Source organism: Pseudophryne corroboree, chromosome 3 (genome assembly GCF_028390025.1).
Source record: "Pseudophryne corroboree isolate aPseCor3 chromosome 3, aPseCor3.hap2, whole genome shotgun sequence".
Taxonomy (NCBI): domain Eukaryota; kingdom Metazoa; phylum Chordata; class Amphibia; order Anura; family Myobatrachidae; genus Pseudophryne; species Pseudophryne corroboree.
This window is the reverse complement of record NC_086446.1, coordinates 411,717,233-411,733,561: the sequence shown is the minus strand read 5'-3', so window position 1 is coordinate 411,733,561 and position 16,329 is coordinate 411,717,233. Positions and strand designations below refer to the sequence as shown.

Genomic DNA, 16,329 nt, shown 5'->3' with positions numbered 1-16,329 from the left:
TCAGGTAGTGTTGCGGCAGCACGAGTGGATTCTCAATATGCAAAAATCGCAGCTGGTTCCGACGACTTGTTTTCTGTTCCTAGGGATGATCCTGGACACAGTCCAGAAAGACGGTGTTTCTCCCGGAGGAGAAAGCCAGGGAGTTATCCGAGCTAGTCAGGAACCTCCGAAAACCGAACCAAGTCTCAGTGCATCAATGCACAAGGGTTCTGGGTAAAAATGGTGGCTTCCTACGAAGCAATCCCATTCGGCAGATTCCACACAAATGGTCCGGGTCGCATCTTCAGATGCATCAGCGGATAACCCTGTCACCAAGGACAAGGGTGTCCCTCCTGTGGTGGTTGCAGAGTGCTCATCTTCTAGAGGGCCGCAGATTCGGCATTCAGGACTGGGTCCTGGTGACCACGGATGCCAGCCTGCAAGGCTGGGGAGCAGTCACACAGAGAAGAAATATCCAGGGCTTATGGTCAAGCCTGGAGACATCACTTCACATAATATCCTGGAACTAAGGGCCATTTACAATGCCCTAAGTCAAGCAAAGCCTCTGCTTCAGGGTCAACCGGTATTGATCCAGTCGGACAACATCACGGCTGTCGCCCACGTAAACAGACAGGGCGGCACAAGAAGCAGGAGGGCAATGGCAGAAGCTGCAAGGATTCTCCGCTGGGCGGAAAATCATGTGATAACACTGTTAGCAGTGTTCATTCCGGGAGTGGACAACTGGGAAGTAGACTTCCTCAGCAGACACGACCTCCACCCGGGGGAGTGGGGACTTCACCCAGAAGTCTTCCAACTGATTGTAAACCGTTGGGAAAAACCAAAGGTGGACATGATGGCGTCCCGTCTTAACAAGAAACTGGACAGATATTGCGCAAGGTCAAGGGACCCTCAGGCAATAGCGGTGGACGCTCTGGTGACACCGTGGGTGTACCAGTCAGTGTATGTGTTCCCTCCTCTGCCTCTCATACCAAAAGTACTGAGAATCATAAGAAGGAGAGGAGTAAGAACGATACTCGTGGTTCCGGATTGGCCAAGAAGGACTTGGTACCCGGAACTTCAAGAGATGCTCACGGAAGACCCGTGGCCTCTACCTTTAAGAAAGGACCTGCTCCAGCAGGGGCCTTGTCTGTTCCAAGACTTACCGCGGCTGCGTTTGACGGCATGGCGGTTGAACGCCGGATCCTGAAGGAAAAAGGCATTCCAGATGAAGTCATCCCTACCCTGGTCAAAGCCAGGAAGGATGTAACCGCAAAACATTATCACCGCATTTGGCGAAAATATGTTGCGTGGTGCGAGGCCAAGAAGGCCCCTACAGAGGAATTTCAACTAGGTCGTTTCCTCCATTTCCTGCAGACAGGACTGTCTATGGGCCTAAAATTAGGGTCCATTAAGGTTCAAATTTCGGCCCTGTCGATTTTCTTCCAGAAAGAACTGGCTTCAGTACCTGAAGTTCAGACATTTGTAAAAGAGGTACTGCATATACAACCTCCTTTTGTGCCTCCAGTGGCACCTTGGGATCTCAATGTTGTTTTGAGGTTCCTTAAGTCACATTGGTTTGAACCACTCACCACTGTGGACTTAAAATATCTCACATGGAAGGTGACGATGCTGTTAGCCCTGGCTTCAGCCAGGCGTGTGTCAGAATTGGCGGCTTTATCATATAAAAGCGCTTACTTAATTTTTCATTCTGACAGGGCAGAATTGAGGACTCGTCCTCAATTTCTCCCTAAGGTGTTTTCTGTTTTTCACATGAACCAACCTATTGTGGTGCCTGCGGCTACTAGGGACTTGGAGGACTCCAAGTTACTTGACGTTGTCAGGGCCCTGAAAATATATGTTTCCAGGACGGCTGGAGTCAGAAAGTCTGACTCGCTGTTTATCCTGTATGCACCCAACAAGCTGGGTGCTCCTGCTTCTAAGCAGACTATTGCTCGTTGGATTTGTAGTACAATTCAGCTTGCACATTCTGTGGCAGGCCTGCCACAGCCAAAATCTGTAAAAGCCCATTCCACAAGGAAAGTGGGCTCATCTTGGGCGGCTGCCCGAGGGGTCTCGGCTTTACAACTTTGCCGAGCAGCTACTTGGTCAGGGGCAAACACGTTTGCTAAATTCTACAAATTTGATACCCTGGCTGAGGAGGACCTGGAGTTCTCTCATTCGGTGCTGCAGAGTCATCCGCACTCTCCCGCCCGTTTGGGAGCTTTGGTATAATCCCCATGGTCCTTACGGAGTTCCCAGCATCCACTAGGACGTCAGAGAAAATAAGAATTTACTTACCGATAATTCTATTTCTCATAGTCCGTAGTGGATGCTGGGCGCCCATCCCAAGTGCGGATTGTCTGCAATACTTGTACATAGTTATTGTTAACTAAATCGGGTTATTGTTGTTGTGAGCCATCTTTTCAGAGGCTCCTTCGTTGTTATCATACTGTTAACTGGGTTCAGATCACAAGTTGTACGGTGTGATTGGTGTGGCTGGTATGAGTCTTACCCGGGATTCAATATCCTTCCTTATTATGTACGCTCGTCCGGGCACAGTATCCTAACTGAGGCTTGGAGGAGGGTCATAGGGGGAGGAGCCAGTGCACACCAGCTAGTCCTAAAGCTTTCTTTAGATGTGCCCAGTCTCCTGCGGAGCCGCTATTCCCCATGGTCCTTACGGAGTTCCCAGCATCCACTACGGACTATGAGAAATAGAATTATCGGTAAGTAAATTCTTATTTTTTTTCCACAGCATAGAAATATACATTGCGAATAGAATTGTATTTTATAAATAACAAATAGAAATTTTCTTATACAAAAATGCTTTTTTTTCCAGCATACATATTTTTTTAAATACACTAATTTGTTTTCAACATACCAATATAACCAAAATTGCTTTTTTCAGGGTCTAAAAAATACATTTAACTATACAAATACAACTGCACAACATTTCTTGTCATATTATTGTGAATGCCTCCTTTTGGATGGCTGACTAGGGGAGGGTGAAAAGTGGCTTGGACCTACAGCGCCATCTCTGGTCCAGTCCTCACACCTATGCAGGTGAGGTAAGCTCTCACGAGCAGGGCCATCAACCCCTCATGTGCTTATCGTTCTCTTACTTAAACCATCTTCAATAACACCTAATCCTGTGGGTTTCTGTCACCCTGATACTTATGTCAGTGTTGTCTGCTACTGTAGCTATGTTTAATTACCCTGTAGTTGTACTATATTGTCTTCAACTGTAAGTCACTATTTTCCTGTTTTGATTATTTTGTGTATGTACTCTATAATTGGGCTCTGCGGATCCCTTGTGGCGCCACATAAATAAAGTATAATAATAATAATTATAATAATAAATACTGCTTCTATTGATGCTTCAGGGAGGCGGGTAATAATTTGTGACCCCCGATGACATTATATTTTTGTTCATGTCCAGCATGAGCACCCATATTTGTTGATGGTTCCTGTAAGCCTAGGCTGGGTTGGCTTGGTGTTTGCGGTCATTGTGGTGTAACTTATTGTGGCCACTGGCGTTTCTATAATGGGTGCACACGCTGCACCCATTTTCTAAATACTCACCCCTCCGGAGTCCCACGGCGACGTCCATGGCGGTATTAAAACTCTGTGAAAATGGCCATTTTCACGGAGTTATGCGCATGCGCAGTAGAGAATTCTCAGGGAAAATTGCCACCACGCCATTTTCCCGTAGATCTGCGCATGCGCAGTAGAGTCAGAGCGCTCTAGAGCTCAGACTCTCAGTGCTGCCGGCAGAGAGGAGGGGGCCCGAACGGAGGAGGCTGCACCCGGGCCTCCTCCGCTCTTAAAGCGCCCCTGGTTGTGGCACATTCATCTTCTTGTGTTTCCTCAGGATGTCCAAGTGGCTTTAATGTTGGGACCGGTGCTGTTGACTCTGTGGACTAAAGGAGAACATTAGGTCATTATAAGTGAATTGATCAAATACAAGGGTACACACAGCAGAATGACCAATTGTGGAGTGTTGTCCATAAAAACAAAGTTTAAAAATCAGGCAGGTCTCCCTGTTTCCTGCTGAGATGCCGGATACCCTCCAGCCGCTGAGGTGAGGAGACGCTGGACGCTGAGAGGACTGGGAAATGGCTCGCTCAGGAGGTGTCTCGCTGGAGTGAGCGGCGGCAACCATCTTGGGCAGTTCCAGTGGAGAGGAGATAGAATGCTGGACAGCAGAGTGAGAGGGCTAGCTCTCTGGGGAACCTACACTCAATACCCTAGTCCCATAGTGCTCTTTCAGCATGCAGTTTCTTAGCAGGAAGAGTGTAGCCAGAGAAATATCACACTTGAGATGCTACCTGTCCCCCTCTCCTCCCCACCCTCAGCCTCCCCTGGGTTTGATAATTCTTCCCCAGTAGCAGCCTGACATGAGAAGGATCAGAGCTACATGACCCCCTTCTCTCAATAACACACATATCTTTCATGCTGACTGCTTTGGTGGCACTGTATCCAGTCTATTCAGAAGCTTCAGTTCAATAACAATTGTGCTTACAGATAAGGAATATTCTGCAAGTATACATCACACTATTATCTGGAAGTGAAGAGGACGGGTCGCGCCTATGCTCTCCCTGCTGGATGCTTTCCTTCGCCGCCACTACCACCGCTCTGACCACCCCGCTGCCTCCTCATTGCTGGGGTGACGGAGGTATCTACAGTGTGGTCTGCCTGCCCGCAGCGGCCATCTTCACAGCTTCTGCCCGGGGACAACTGCGGTTCCTTTCTGCCCAGCCTGGACGGCTGAGGAGGCTGCTGCCGCTGCTGAGACTCTCTCCCCGGCTTTCCACCCACACAAACTTGATCTCACACAGTGGCTGAGGGTCTGACAGACACAGTACGGTGAATCACTGGCAAGGAGGCATCATCTTCACTCCCTCATTCTCCCCACCTACGGCTAGCAAGCTGTCTGCTGTCACCTGAGAGCTATAATGCTCTTGTCAGTTCTCTCTCCACCACTACTCACTCTGAAGGGACACTATCCTTTAATAGGATTCAAGATAGCTCTATAATTGCTTCTACGCTTTGAACTGTGATATAACTCCCCTGCTTGGACTCTGCCACCTACGGCTAGCAAGCTGTCTGCTGTCACCTGAGAGCTATAATGCTCTTGTCAGTTCTGTCTCCACCACTACTCACTCTGAAGGGACACTATCCTTTAATAGGATTCAAGATAGCTCTATAATTGCTTCTACGCTTTGAACTGTGATATAACTCCCCTGCTTGGACTCTGATTATTCATTTTTGATACACAAACCCCCTCTAGTGGTCAATTGTTCTTTATCTTGTAAAACAGGATACTGCATTAAGGATTATGCATACTATTTGGACAGCCATCTATTCACCTGATTTCTCAGACATTTGCTGAAATAGAGTATCTTTGATGTCGGTTGGGGACATTATCTATATTGGTTCGAAATCGTCACACTGATGCTCCCCTAGTGAAACAATTGTCCCTCCCTCTAGTGGTACATTCCTAGGCCATTTCATCTGGATGTCTAACCAGGCATTCCCAACCACAGTCCTCAAGGCACACTAACAGTGCAGGTTTTAGTGATATCCAGGCTGCAGCACAGATGGTTAAATCAACATAACTGAGGTGCTAATTAAATCACCTGTGCTCAAGCATGGATAGCACTAAAACCTGCACTGTTAGTGTGCCTTGAGGACCGTGCTTGGGAATGCCTGGTCTAAACTTAATGCCTTACAACCTCACAATTCCCCTCCAGTGATGGTACTCTCCACCATCATAAATAGATCCAGTGCCAGAAAGCGAGTGGAAAGGTGATATCGCTCAACATTTCTCCAAAAATTACAAATCCTCCACACCCTCCAATCCTCCCTCTCCTAGCCGCTCTCACCTGGACAAGAATGATCTACCTTCCCCCGTTTCATCTATCACGGATGATATCATGGCGTTACGTTCTCTCATTGAGGACTTTAAAGAATCTTTGGAAACTAAGCTGGACAAGGTAGTCTTGTCTATCCGATCTGACCTCTCCCTATTATCCACTAGAACATCCAAACTAAAATCACGCCAGGACACCCTCCATAAGGTTCAGAATGAAACGCTGAGGGACGTAGATCATATCCAATACCTGGCTGATCTTCATTCTACAAATGAAGATTTGGAAAATAGGGAAAGGAGAAATAACCTCTGGATCCGTAACATACCCGAGTCCATCACGCTGACGGAACTGGAGTCTTATCTACACAAATTATTCTATGTTTTACCTGATCTGACCCTCATCAACTGCCCTTGGAAAGAGCTCATAGAGGCCTTCGGCCTAAACCTCGGGATGGCGACCCACAGAGATGTCATCATGCGCTTTCTGATACCCCTTTCACACCGCAGCTTGTATCTGGTAATTTGCCATTTTTACTGGCTTCCTAAACGGTTCGAGCTGCGATGTGAAAGGGTCACCTTCAATTTACCGTTTACAAAATACCGGTATTTTGAAACTGTAAAAAAGCAGGGTCCTACCCGTTTCAGACCCGTTTAATTGTGCAGTGTGAAAGGGTCTGAAACGGTATTTGCAAGCCCCAGAAGGTGATAGGCTTTCTCCATGTGTGATCTCACTAGGCAGAAGCAGGAAATAAACATTTAAAATGACAACCACTGTTTTGTCTGGGTGAAACGGGTTCAGTGTGAAAGGTACCAAAACGGTAATGAAATGGTAATATACTGGTTACAACATGCGATGTGAAGGGGGTTTAACTGCTCAGACCCGTTTTAAGAACCATTTAAAGAACCGTTTCAAAAGCAGGTTTTGCGATGTGAAAGCAGCATTAGTTTCAAGAACAAGGAAATGGTTCTGGCCCCAACACGAAGCAAACCTTACATTCTCTGACGATGTCAAACTACAGTTTCACCACAATTTGGCCCCCTTTGTTAAGAGGAGAGAACTCAGGGATCTGACTACTGCTCTTCGTAACCGAGGGATCCAATACAGATGGGGATTCAACTTTAAGCTGTTGGTGGACATCAACGGGAAAACTGTCGTCATCAGTGACCCCAGAGAAGGCAAAGACTTTCTTTCACATTTGGAAGACTCGAGCCCCCCCCCCTCTGCTACCTCTCCTGATACTTGAAAAGACTACTTTTTGCATGCTTGGCATACAGACTTTGGTCTTTTTCCTGTGAATGGCCTCGGGAATACGCAAGTAGACTCTGTTGTGTTTTAGAATGATATATTAATGTGATTAATAGCGAGCCCTTGTGCTTTTTTGATCTTTGTCTCCTCATAAGTGTCCTGGGTGCGCAGCCTAATTCAGCTCCCCTGATTCAAGGGATTGCAGATTCTGATATCCTCCCTCGACCTTCGCTTTAGCTGCTCCCCTGGGACTCTGATGGGCACATATATGATGGTTGTTATTTGCTTCTTTCCTGTTCTTTCTATTTTTGCAAACCTTCTTTGTCTTCTTTCTCGCTTTTCGTTTACCAATGTAGTCTCATGTTGATGATACTGTTTAGTTTAGACATCTTCATGGTTCAGTCCCCTATATCCCTTGACCTGTTCTCACTATGTTTATACACATGGTTATCTTCTTCAATTTGGCCAGTCTCTATACTTTTTTCGTTACTTACCCACTGGAGGGACGTGACCCTTCATACTGTTAGCTATCACTACCCTCGTATTGCTCTAACTCCATGGAGTCGGATATAATATTCTATTGTTTGTTCACCCCAATTGCTTCTTGAGGTGATATGGTCTTATACCTAAGTAATCTCACTTTGGTCTCGTTAGTCCTGAGCTCTGAGTGCAATTTCCTCCTCTGGTCGTGAGGATCTCCCACCCAGATCTTTTTCCCTCTACCTCATTCCTCTAACCTGTCCTCACCCCCATCCCCAGTAGCGAGCAGGGTACTCTATTGCCTTTTTTCATTAAACAGTCAACATTTAGCCCTGCAATAATATCTCTCGTCATAGCCACTATGAATGTTAAGGGCCTGAACACCCCTCAGATACGCTCAACTTTGTTTTGTTCTATTCATAATATTAAGGCTGCCATTGTCCTGCTTCAAGAAAACTATTTTAAAGCCAATTCTCATCCATCTCTCTGCTCTAAGCGTTTCCCCGCCGTGTTTTATTCCTCCAGCTGTACCAAACACAATGGGGTCGCAATCATGATTAATAGTAAAATCCCTTTCTCTCTCCTCTCGGCCCACACGGACTCTGATGGTAGGTACATTATCCTTGTGGGAATGATGGGTCACCTAGAATGCACCATTGCTAACATATATGTGTCACGATCCGGGTATCTGGACGCCATTACTTACCCTTCAGATGCCTCCTAAGGCTGGCTCAGCGTTCCAGGACCGGATCCCGCTGTTCCTGAGTTTCCACATGCAGAATGTCAGAGTGGTGATTTCATCAGCCGCGGCCTCCGCTGTGCCCGCGTGGTTAAATGTGCGCTTGTCAGTCTGGCGTCTCCTGTCTCCTGTGGCCGGCGTCGCCATTACTGTTTCAATTCTCACATGGATTACAAACCAAACTTCCCTCCAAGTGTCTGCATGGGCGCAGCCATCTTGGATTTTGTCATCTGAGCATTTCCACCAATCTGCTGTCTGTATTGTTGATTTGCATAATTGCCTAGCCAACCCCTTCCTTGCTGCAGGTAAAAGTAAGCTGTGCCTGAGCAAGGAAGGCGTCAGTGCTTTGGTTGTCTAACCTAGTTCCAGTTTGTCTCTCTCCTGTGGTTGTCTTCCAGGTTCCAGCTCCTGTCTCCAGACTTCTGCTATAGAGACCCGCACCAGCATTCCATCTGCGGTGTAGCCTGACTCTCCGATCCATTCTGGACTCACCTGTTTCCAGTTACATCAATCGCCTGCTTCCAGCCCAGCTTCCAGCAGTGTCCAGCTTCTCTTAAAGGGCCGGTGTCCTTTCTGCAGTTTACCACTCTCCACCGGTATTATTATTTCACCGCTCCCAAACTCCAAACTTCATCAATCACCTGCTTCCAGCAGTGTACAGCTTCTCTTAAAGGGCCGGTGTCCTTTCTGCAGTTTACCACTCTCCACCGGTATTATTATTTCACCGCTCTCAAACTCCAAACTTCATTATTATTTCATCGCTCTCAAGTTCGTTTATTATTTAACTGGTTCCAGCCAGTATCCACTCCGTACCAACAACAGTCTGGTTCCAGCTAGTATCCACAGCAGCCGTTTTATCTTCAGCAACCCAGCCTTTCCTGGAACACCAGCTGGTACGATCCTGGGTTCTCTCCATTGCTACAGTCAGGCCTGGTAAGGACTTTCCAACTAGAAGATTATTAGAACTGTCTCACTCTACCAGTGCCTGTGGCCCTTGCCACCCTGTAGTACCCAGGAATTGTATTTATCCTCTGTTGACTTTTATGTTTCCTTTACTGCTGCTGTGTTACGGAGTTTGTCATAATAAACATCATTGACTTTTATCCTGGTTGTCGTGGTCACGCCTTCGGGCAGTTATTCTACATGTTACTTACATGTCTAGGGGTCTGATACAACCTCCCAGGTTCCGTTACATCTCAGCCCCTACAACTGAGGCTGCCTCCCGTCAGCTCAGGCCCTCAGTTGTGACAATATGCACCTAATTCGGTCCAGGTTTCCTTTTTCAATTCCTTCTTTTTGGAGTTAAATAAAAGAAGAAAGGGCTATCTAATAGTAGGTGGAGACGCTCTCTTACTCCCACACAGCCTACACCTCCATCTCGTTCACTGAATAAAAACACTAGGGAATCCGGAATTATTTGATGTTTGGAGAGCTCTCAACCCCACCTCCAGGGACTATACTTTCTTCTCAATACCGCATCAATCCTACTCTCGTATCGACGTATTCTTCTGCTGTACTCTTGCCTCTAAACATAGTTCTAACTCGTCTATAATTTCTAATACATGGTCTGACCATTCTATTCTACTTGCCTCATTTGACTTTCTTGACACTCCGGTCTCTCGTCCGCCTTGGCACCTAAACGATAAGATAAAAACCTCAGCCATTTTGGACTATTTCTCCCTCAATGTCAACGAATCCTCCTGCACCCCTTTGGTTTGGGAGGCACACAAAGCTATTATTAGAGGCAATATTATAAGTTATGCCTTCTATAGGAACAGGGAACATAAACAAATATTGATGTCCTTAACGGATGAGGTCCATAGACTTGAATCACAACATAAAATACACCCCTCTCGTGTGCTATACGATCAACTCACCTCTGCTAGGGCCTCTGTGAACGCCTTGTTAGCTGAGAAAACCGAGCAGTCATTCCGCCGGCTTCAGTAACGCTTCTATGAAAAAAGTAACAAGGCCGACACCCTGTTACAGTAGCTAATAGATTAAAAGCTTTAAAAATAGTACAAAAGTCAGACATTTGTGGAGTTGACTATAAAAAACGTGTAACTTAGCAGAACAATTTCTCAGTAAGACTGTAAAAACTGTTGTTTAGATGCAGATTCTTGCCTGTGCTAAACTCATACTTGCCTACCCTCCTAGAATGGCCAGGTAACTCCCAAAAATCGGCCCCCTGGAAATGTGGGCAAGTCTCCTGCTTTCCCTGGCAGCCCCCCCGCACCCACCCTCGGCGCCCACAGCAGAGAACAAGTGGGCAGTCAGAGGGAATACAATGACGCAATTCGCGCTGAATTGCGTCATTGTAGCTCCTCCCCCACTCTATAGTGCCTGTTTTCTCAGCACTGTACAGCGGGGGGAGGGGCCGCAATGACACAATCGTGGTGCCACGCCCTCAGACTGCCCACCTCACCCGCTGGTCACGCTCCCGGAGAGCCCACCTCACCTCCAACCATGCACCCATTAGCCTGCCACGCTGAATCCTCCCAGAGAAGGATGTAGCAATGTAGGCAACCGTGGCTAAACTTCTCCACTGTGCAACTTTGCCACTTATAAATTCACTTCAGACAATAAACCCTAAGACTGTGCTTCTTCTTTCATTTTGCAGACACATGGAGGTTCTGCAGAATTTCAGATTTCTGTTTGTCCCCACTCCTGGCAGAAGGTGGTGGCAGTAGTGATGGCTTTGTGGCATATGGTCCTTAAATTGTAAGGCAACAATGTTTTTTCTGTCAGTTACGAAAGCACACTCCTGCAAATGTATTTACCTGGCTGCTCCACATCCTGTCTGCAGGGTGGCCGGGATGCTTTTTTCTTTCCACTAACACTTTTGCATGTGATGTCATATTGTGATAAAAAAAATGGTATTATGCAAAAATATGTATCATTTACAACCATAAAAAAAAAAAAAAAAAGCCTGTCAACCCGTGCACGGACAATGACCTAACCCAGTGGTTCCCAAACTTTTTTGAATCACGGCGCCCTAGAGTAACAGATTTTTTTTTCACGGCACCCCTAGGCCAAACATTTCTTATTGAGAAATTTAGAAAGAAATATTAAATTAAGTAGATCGCGTTTATATGTCATCCTTAGGGGCAGTTGTGTGGTGAGGGACAAGATTTGCTTCTGTTTGGCCACATATTTTATGACTGGCAGCCACCAGCACTGGTTTTGCCTATTATATTGACCATGAATAATTTGAATTGGTCCTGGACCACCAACCCAGGGCACCCCTGCAAGTGTCCCGAGGCACCCCAGGGAGCCAGGGCACACAGTTTGGGAACCTCTGGCCTAACCATTTGCAGAGCAGACAAGCAACTGTACTTAGTATAGGCCTAATGTTTATCCTTTTGCACATGGAACACAGTTGTAATGCATTTAGTGATAGTACACAAATAGACCTGCCTTTTTCTTTCTCACTAATAAATTTCATCTTTTGTGTTTTTTCCAAACCAGATACAACATGGGTAACAAAAAGATAATGGTTCTGTGAAGTGGACACATATATTTGCGCACATTACTAGGTCTGCACAAACACAGTGGGGCAGATGTATTAAGCCTGGAGAAGTGATAAAGAACTGATAAGTGGAAGGTGATAACGCACCAGCCAATCAACTCCTAACTGAAATGTTTCAAACCTGTAATGATTGGCTGATGCATCATCACCTCCCACTTATCACTTCTCCAAGCTTAATACATCTGCCCCACTGTTTGTAAAATACTATGCAGATTTGCGTAAAAGTACAGTTTTTAACAAAAACATAATATTACAGTGTTTCACATTGAGCACATTAAACTTTCATGACAAAGGTTATCATTAGGATATTACTCACTCTGTTTGTGTCTTGTACATGCAGTGCCCCAACCACCTCTGAAGGGATGATAGCATGCAGTGGCTCTAAAGGGCCCCATACACTACAATGATATGTCTGAGGCAATTTACCTTGAACTCTACCGGCACCGGTTCCATACGATTTGGTACATTTTGCATGCGATATATCGTATGTGATCCCAGCCATGCCTGCGGGAACCGACATATCACGAGTGCAGCACTAATAATCTAGGGGAGCCGATCCGACCCTCACGTGAACACGCATCGGATCGGAAACACATCCAAAATGATGATTTCACTTGCTATGTTGGCCCGAAATTGGATGAAATCGAGCATTATCGTTCCAGTGTATGGGGCCCTTTAGTATTCCAGCCACTCCTGCTGCAATGTAGAGCTAGTACCACTCTGCCTCTGGTGTTGGGACTCTGTGGTCATTTTGCATTTGACCCAACACTTTATTTATTGAAGTGCTTCTGGCACACCTCCACACTGCCCTTCAGAGTTCCTGAGCAGTTGACCTCCTTCAAAATCTTCTGCAACATAGACTTTCTTCTGATTACTTGTCCTTGAAGAGTAGCGGTCATAATGCCTCATCATGCCGCTCAGAAGGGTCACCTTATCACCATAATAAAAATGCATGTTGCAGCCACTCTTGGTCTTGCCCCTGACCACAGAGCCATCATCAGCATCCTCCAACTCTGACCCAATCAAAGGCTCCTGAACAGGAACCTCCTCCATGTCAGACTTCATCTCCCCAGCCCTCCTCTGCCATCAAAACACTAAACACTGATAAATGAAAGAAAAAAACAACAACCCTCCAACACCACCTCAAATACACACTTGTCAAACACACACACACACACACACACACACACACACACACACACACACACACACACACACACACACACATATTATGATAAGACAAAAATAAAAAATGAAATAGGAGAAAACAAAAAGACTTTAAAATGTAACACGACTACAGAAATAAGCCTATGCTAACACCCTTTATTACAGGTGGCACAGTGTTACGCTTTATAAAAGACATCCGTTATTATTATTTTTTTTAAAAATAGAAATATTAAAACCTTTTTCAGTTTAACATAGCTGTAATCCGTGACTGCCACCTAGTGGATGACTGGACACCGCTGGTGAAAATTAGGCCAGTGTTTCCCAAACTTGGTCCTGAAGGCAGTGATGTGTTGTGAAATGTTAACAACACCCACTTGCCTTCAGAAACAATTTGTCACTACACAGCTTCACCAATTTTTCACACTCATCACACAATTTTTCCTAGTCAGGTTCACTCCCATTACTGTTCCGCAAAGGAAGGCAATGGGATGAGTCACCTTAAATTAACATTTCACAACACATCACTGCAGATCTTCTTCTTTTAGGTTTAGTGTTTTCATTAGAGTGTTCACTTATTCGTGCAGTATATGTTCATCACCGTTATTCACCTTGCAGAGGTCTGCTCACACTTTCTCACAACCCTTTACACATCCCCCATCATGCACACCCCACACACAAGATTATCACATTCACATAGCCATCACATCCCTTCACAATTTCCAAGTAGCACATTAATAATTTGTCACTCTTTATCTGTTTAATTTTTAATTAAAAAACTTTTATTCCCAATTATTTCAGTGTGCTCCTTCTCATTTACAACCCCTTTTTTATATATTCAGCATATATTCATACCAAATTCCATTCAAATCAAGAATAGGAATTAGATCCTCAATTTACCAACAATGCATCATACAGTAATTTAGACTACCTTTATGTTGCCCTTTTTAATTCCATTTAAATGAAGAATATGAATTAGATCCTGAATTTATCAAGAAAGCAATATACAGTAACTTAGACCACCTTTGTGTTGCTTCTTCTACTTACAACCTGTATAGGTTGAATAGCCTTGTCAATTATCGGACAACCAGGAGAAATCTATGTCTCACAAAATATGCAAATTTCATTGGCCCAGCAATTTATTTTCTTTCAGGGACCTATAATTAAATTTTAGTGACCAATGCATGTACTAACAAGACAGCCACTATTTTTATTTGGTCTCATAGCTTGTCAGTCATTCGGGACCTACATAATGTCCTTAGTGGCCCAATAAGCTGTCAATCAGTTTCCCCTGTAACATGATTGGTCAGTGCAACAGCTAAGAAGCACTCACGGAGGGCTGTCTGATCAGACGATCAAGTGAACAAGCTCCTCCCAGCGAAACGCGCGTCACTTCCGGTCCGGCGTCCAACTTCTGGGATCTCCGTAACGGAGCTCCGGCGGGCTGACTCCTCTCTACAATGCACACCAGGTATGACACACCGCTCTCAAGCTGTCTAAAACAGCTCTCCTCTTAGGACTTCTATCCCCAGCTCCCACCAACGCTACACAGCGGCAGCGGGATTCATTTATCCCACTCTGTGTGTTTTTACACAGACAGGATTTTGCCTGTTTTTCAGATTCATTAACACCAGTCTCACTCCCTCAGGATATTGCACTAATACCAAAATAAATCTTGGTGTGCCAAAACAATATAGGGAGTCCTAACCTGGTGTTAACCTTTGCAATATTCTGAAACAGACCTAGAACCCTGATTACAATAACGTGGTGCATTTAAAGCCACAGTACTAGATTTATTCCTATATAAGGGGAGTATGTTTTTTCTATATTTATAAGCTTAATCATATAAGTTAATTTCAATCATTTCAAGTATTTCTCAGTATCTTTCTGTACTCTGTCCGTTCTGATACAATTTGTGAGAAAATTATATTCACATAAATGATTTTTTTGTATGGGACAGATTCAGAATTGTGATTACAGCAAAACGGTATACCTAAATTGTGTGTTTCTACGCTTAAAGAGATAGCACATAGCAACCTTCTCTGAAGTATTTTTGTGTATTCTGCAATTTATATCTGAATTTATAATTGGCTATCTGTTATTTTTGGTATAATAAGATTTATTGCCTTGAAACAATTCTAATGAAGTAACGTTGCAAGCCAGAAACAATTATATATATATACACACACACACACACACACATTTCTTTTTGTATATCCCTGAATTTACATATCAGTCATTTATCTACACCCCTTCTTGTGTGAAATTTCTCAGTGGATTTGACCTATCTTCCTGAGCAATTTCATATATAAGTTGGGTAGACTCAGGGACATTAAAACTCCCTACCCCCACAATTTTGTCTTACTCTTTCTCCTTCACGCACTCTCTCATCCACGAATAAAGGACTGTTCTCTGCAATGCCCAATATGGTAACAAGGGCTTCCTAGTGGACAGCACAAGTGCTATACTGATTCTATTTTCCAATCCTGATTTATCAGGTCTATTACTTATTTCATCCTCTGTACTCTATACCTACCTCATAGTTTCTGAAAAATCCTTTTCAAACACTCTCTCATCTAATTGGGTACTCCTCTACGCCAGTAGATGTTTTCCTAACCATCTACAGTCACACCACGCTGGACATGCCCGATCTCGTCTGATCTTGGAAGCCAAGCAGCGTTGGGCCTGGTCAGTACCAGAAAGGGAGACCCTCTGGGAATACCAGGTACTGTAGTGTCCAGGGACATTACAATCCATTGATGCACCCAGGAAAGCAGAAGTGTACTTACTTCCTTCATAACCAGAAATTCCAGGCGACAACACACTCTCTCATTGCCCATTCGATGGACACAGATGGGCAAAAGTAGAAGTGACTGGTTCTGCAACATCCTTTTATATCTTCTCGTATAGAAGTGGGTTAATACCAATATATAACTGCAATAATCACCCAATACCTCAAATACCAATATCAGACTGCGCTAAAATTCTTGCTTATCCAGAAGGAGTCTGGAGTCGGAAAGCCGATCTTCTTGTTCCTCTCTTATGAGAATATACATATAAATCTCATAAGTTGATAGAACAAGAAAATAGAAATTTTCCTTTGATGAACGTCATATATTAATACTCACTAAAAATATAGTGGGTGTGCAGACAAGCAACTTGCCACCTAACTTACAATAAGTGAGTAACATACTATTTCTTCTGATTTAATCCTTTTTTAACCAATTGTTGTTTCTACAAAATTACAATATTATCGTCTGTACAGAATATTAAAAGTTAAGTTTTAAACTCACATACTTTTTTTGTACTCTATACATCTG

At 44.5% G+C, this 16,329-nt stretch overlaps 1 pseudogene; it reads left to right on the top strand.

The window, feature by feature from the left end:
- Nucleotides 1-15,627: 15,627 nt before the first annotated feature.
- On the top strand, nt 15,628-15,746 carry LOC134893070 (5S ribosomal RNA; annotated as a pseudogene).
- Nucleotides 15,747-16,329: the final 583 nt, after the last annotated feature.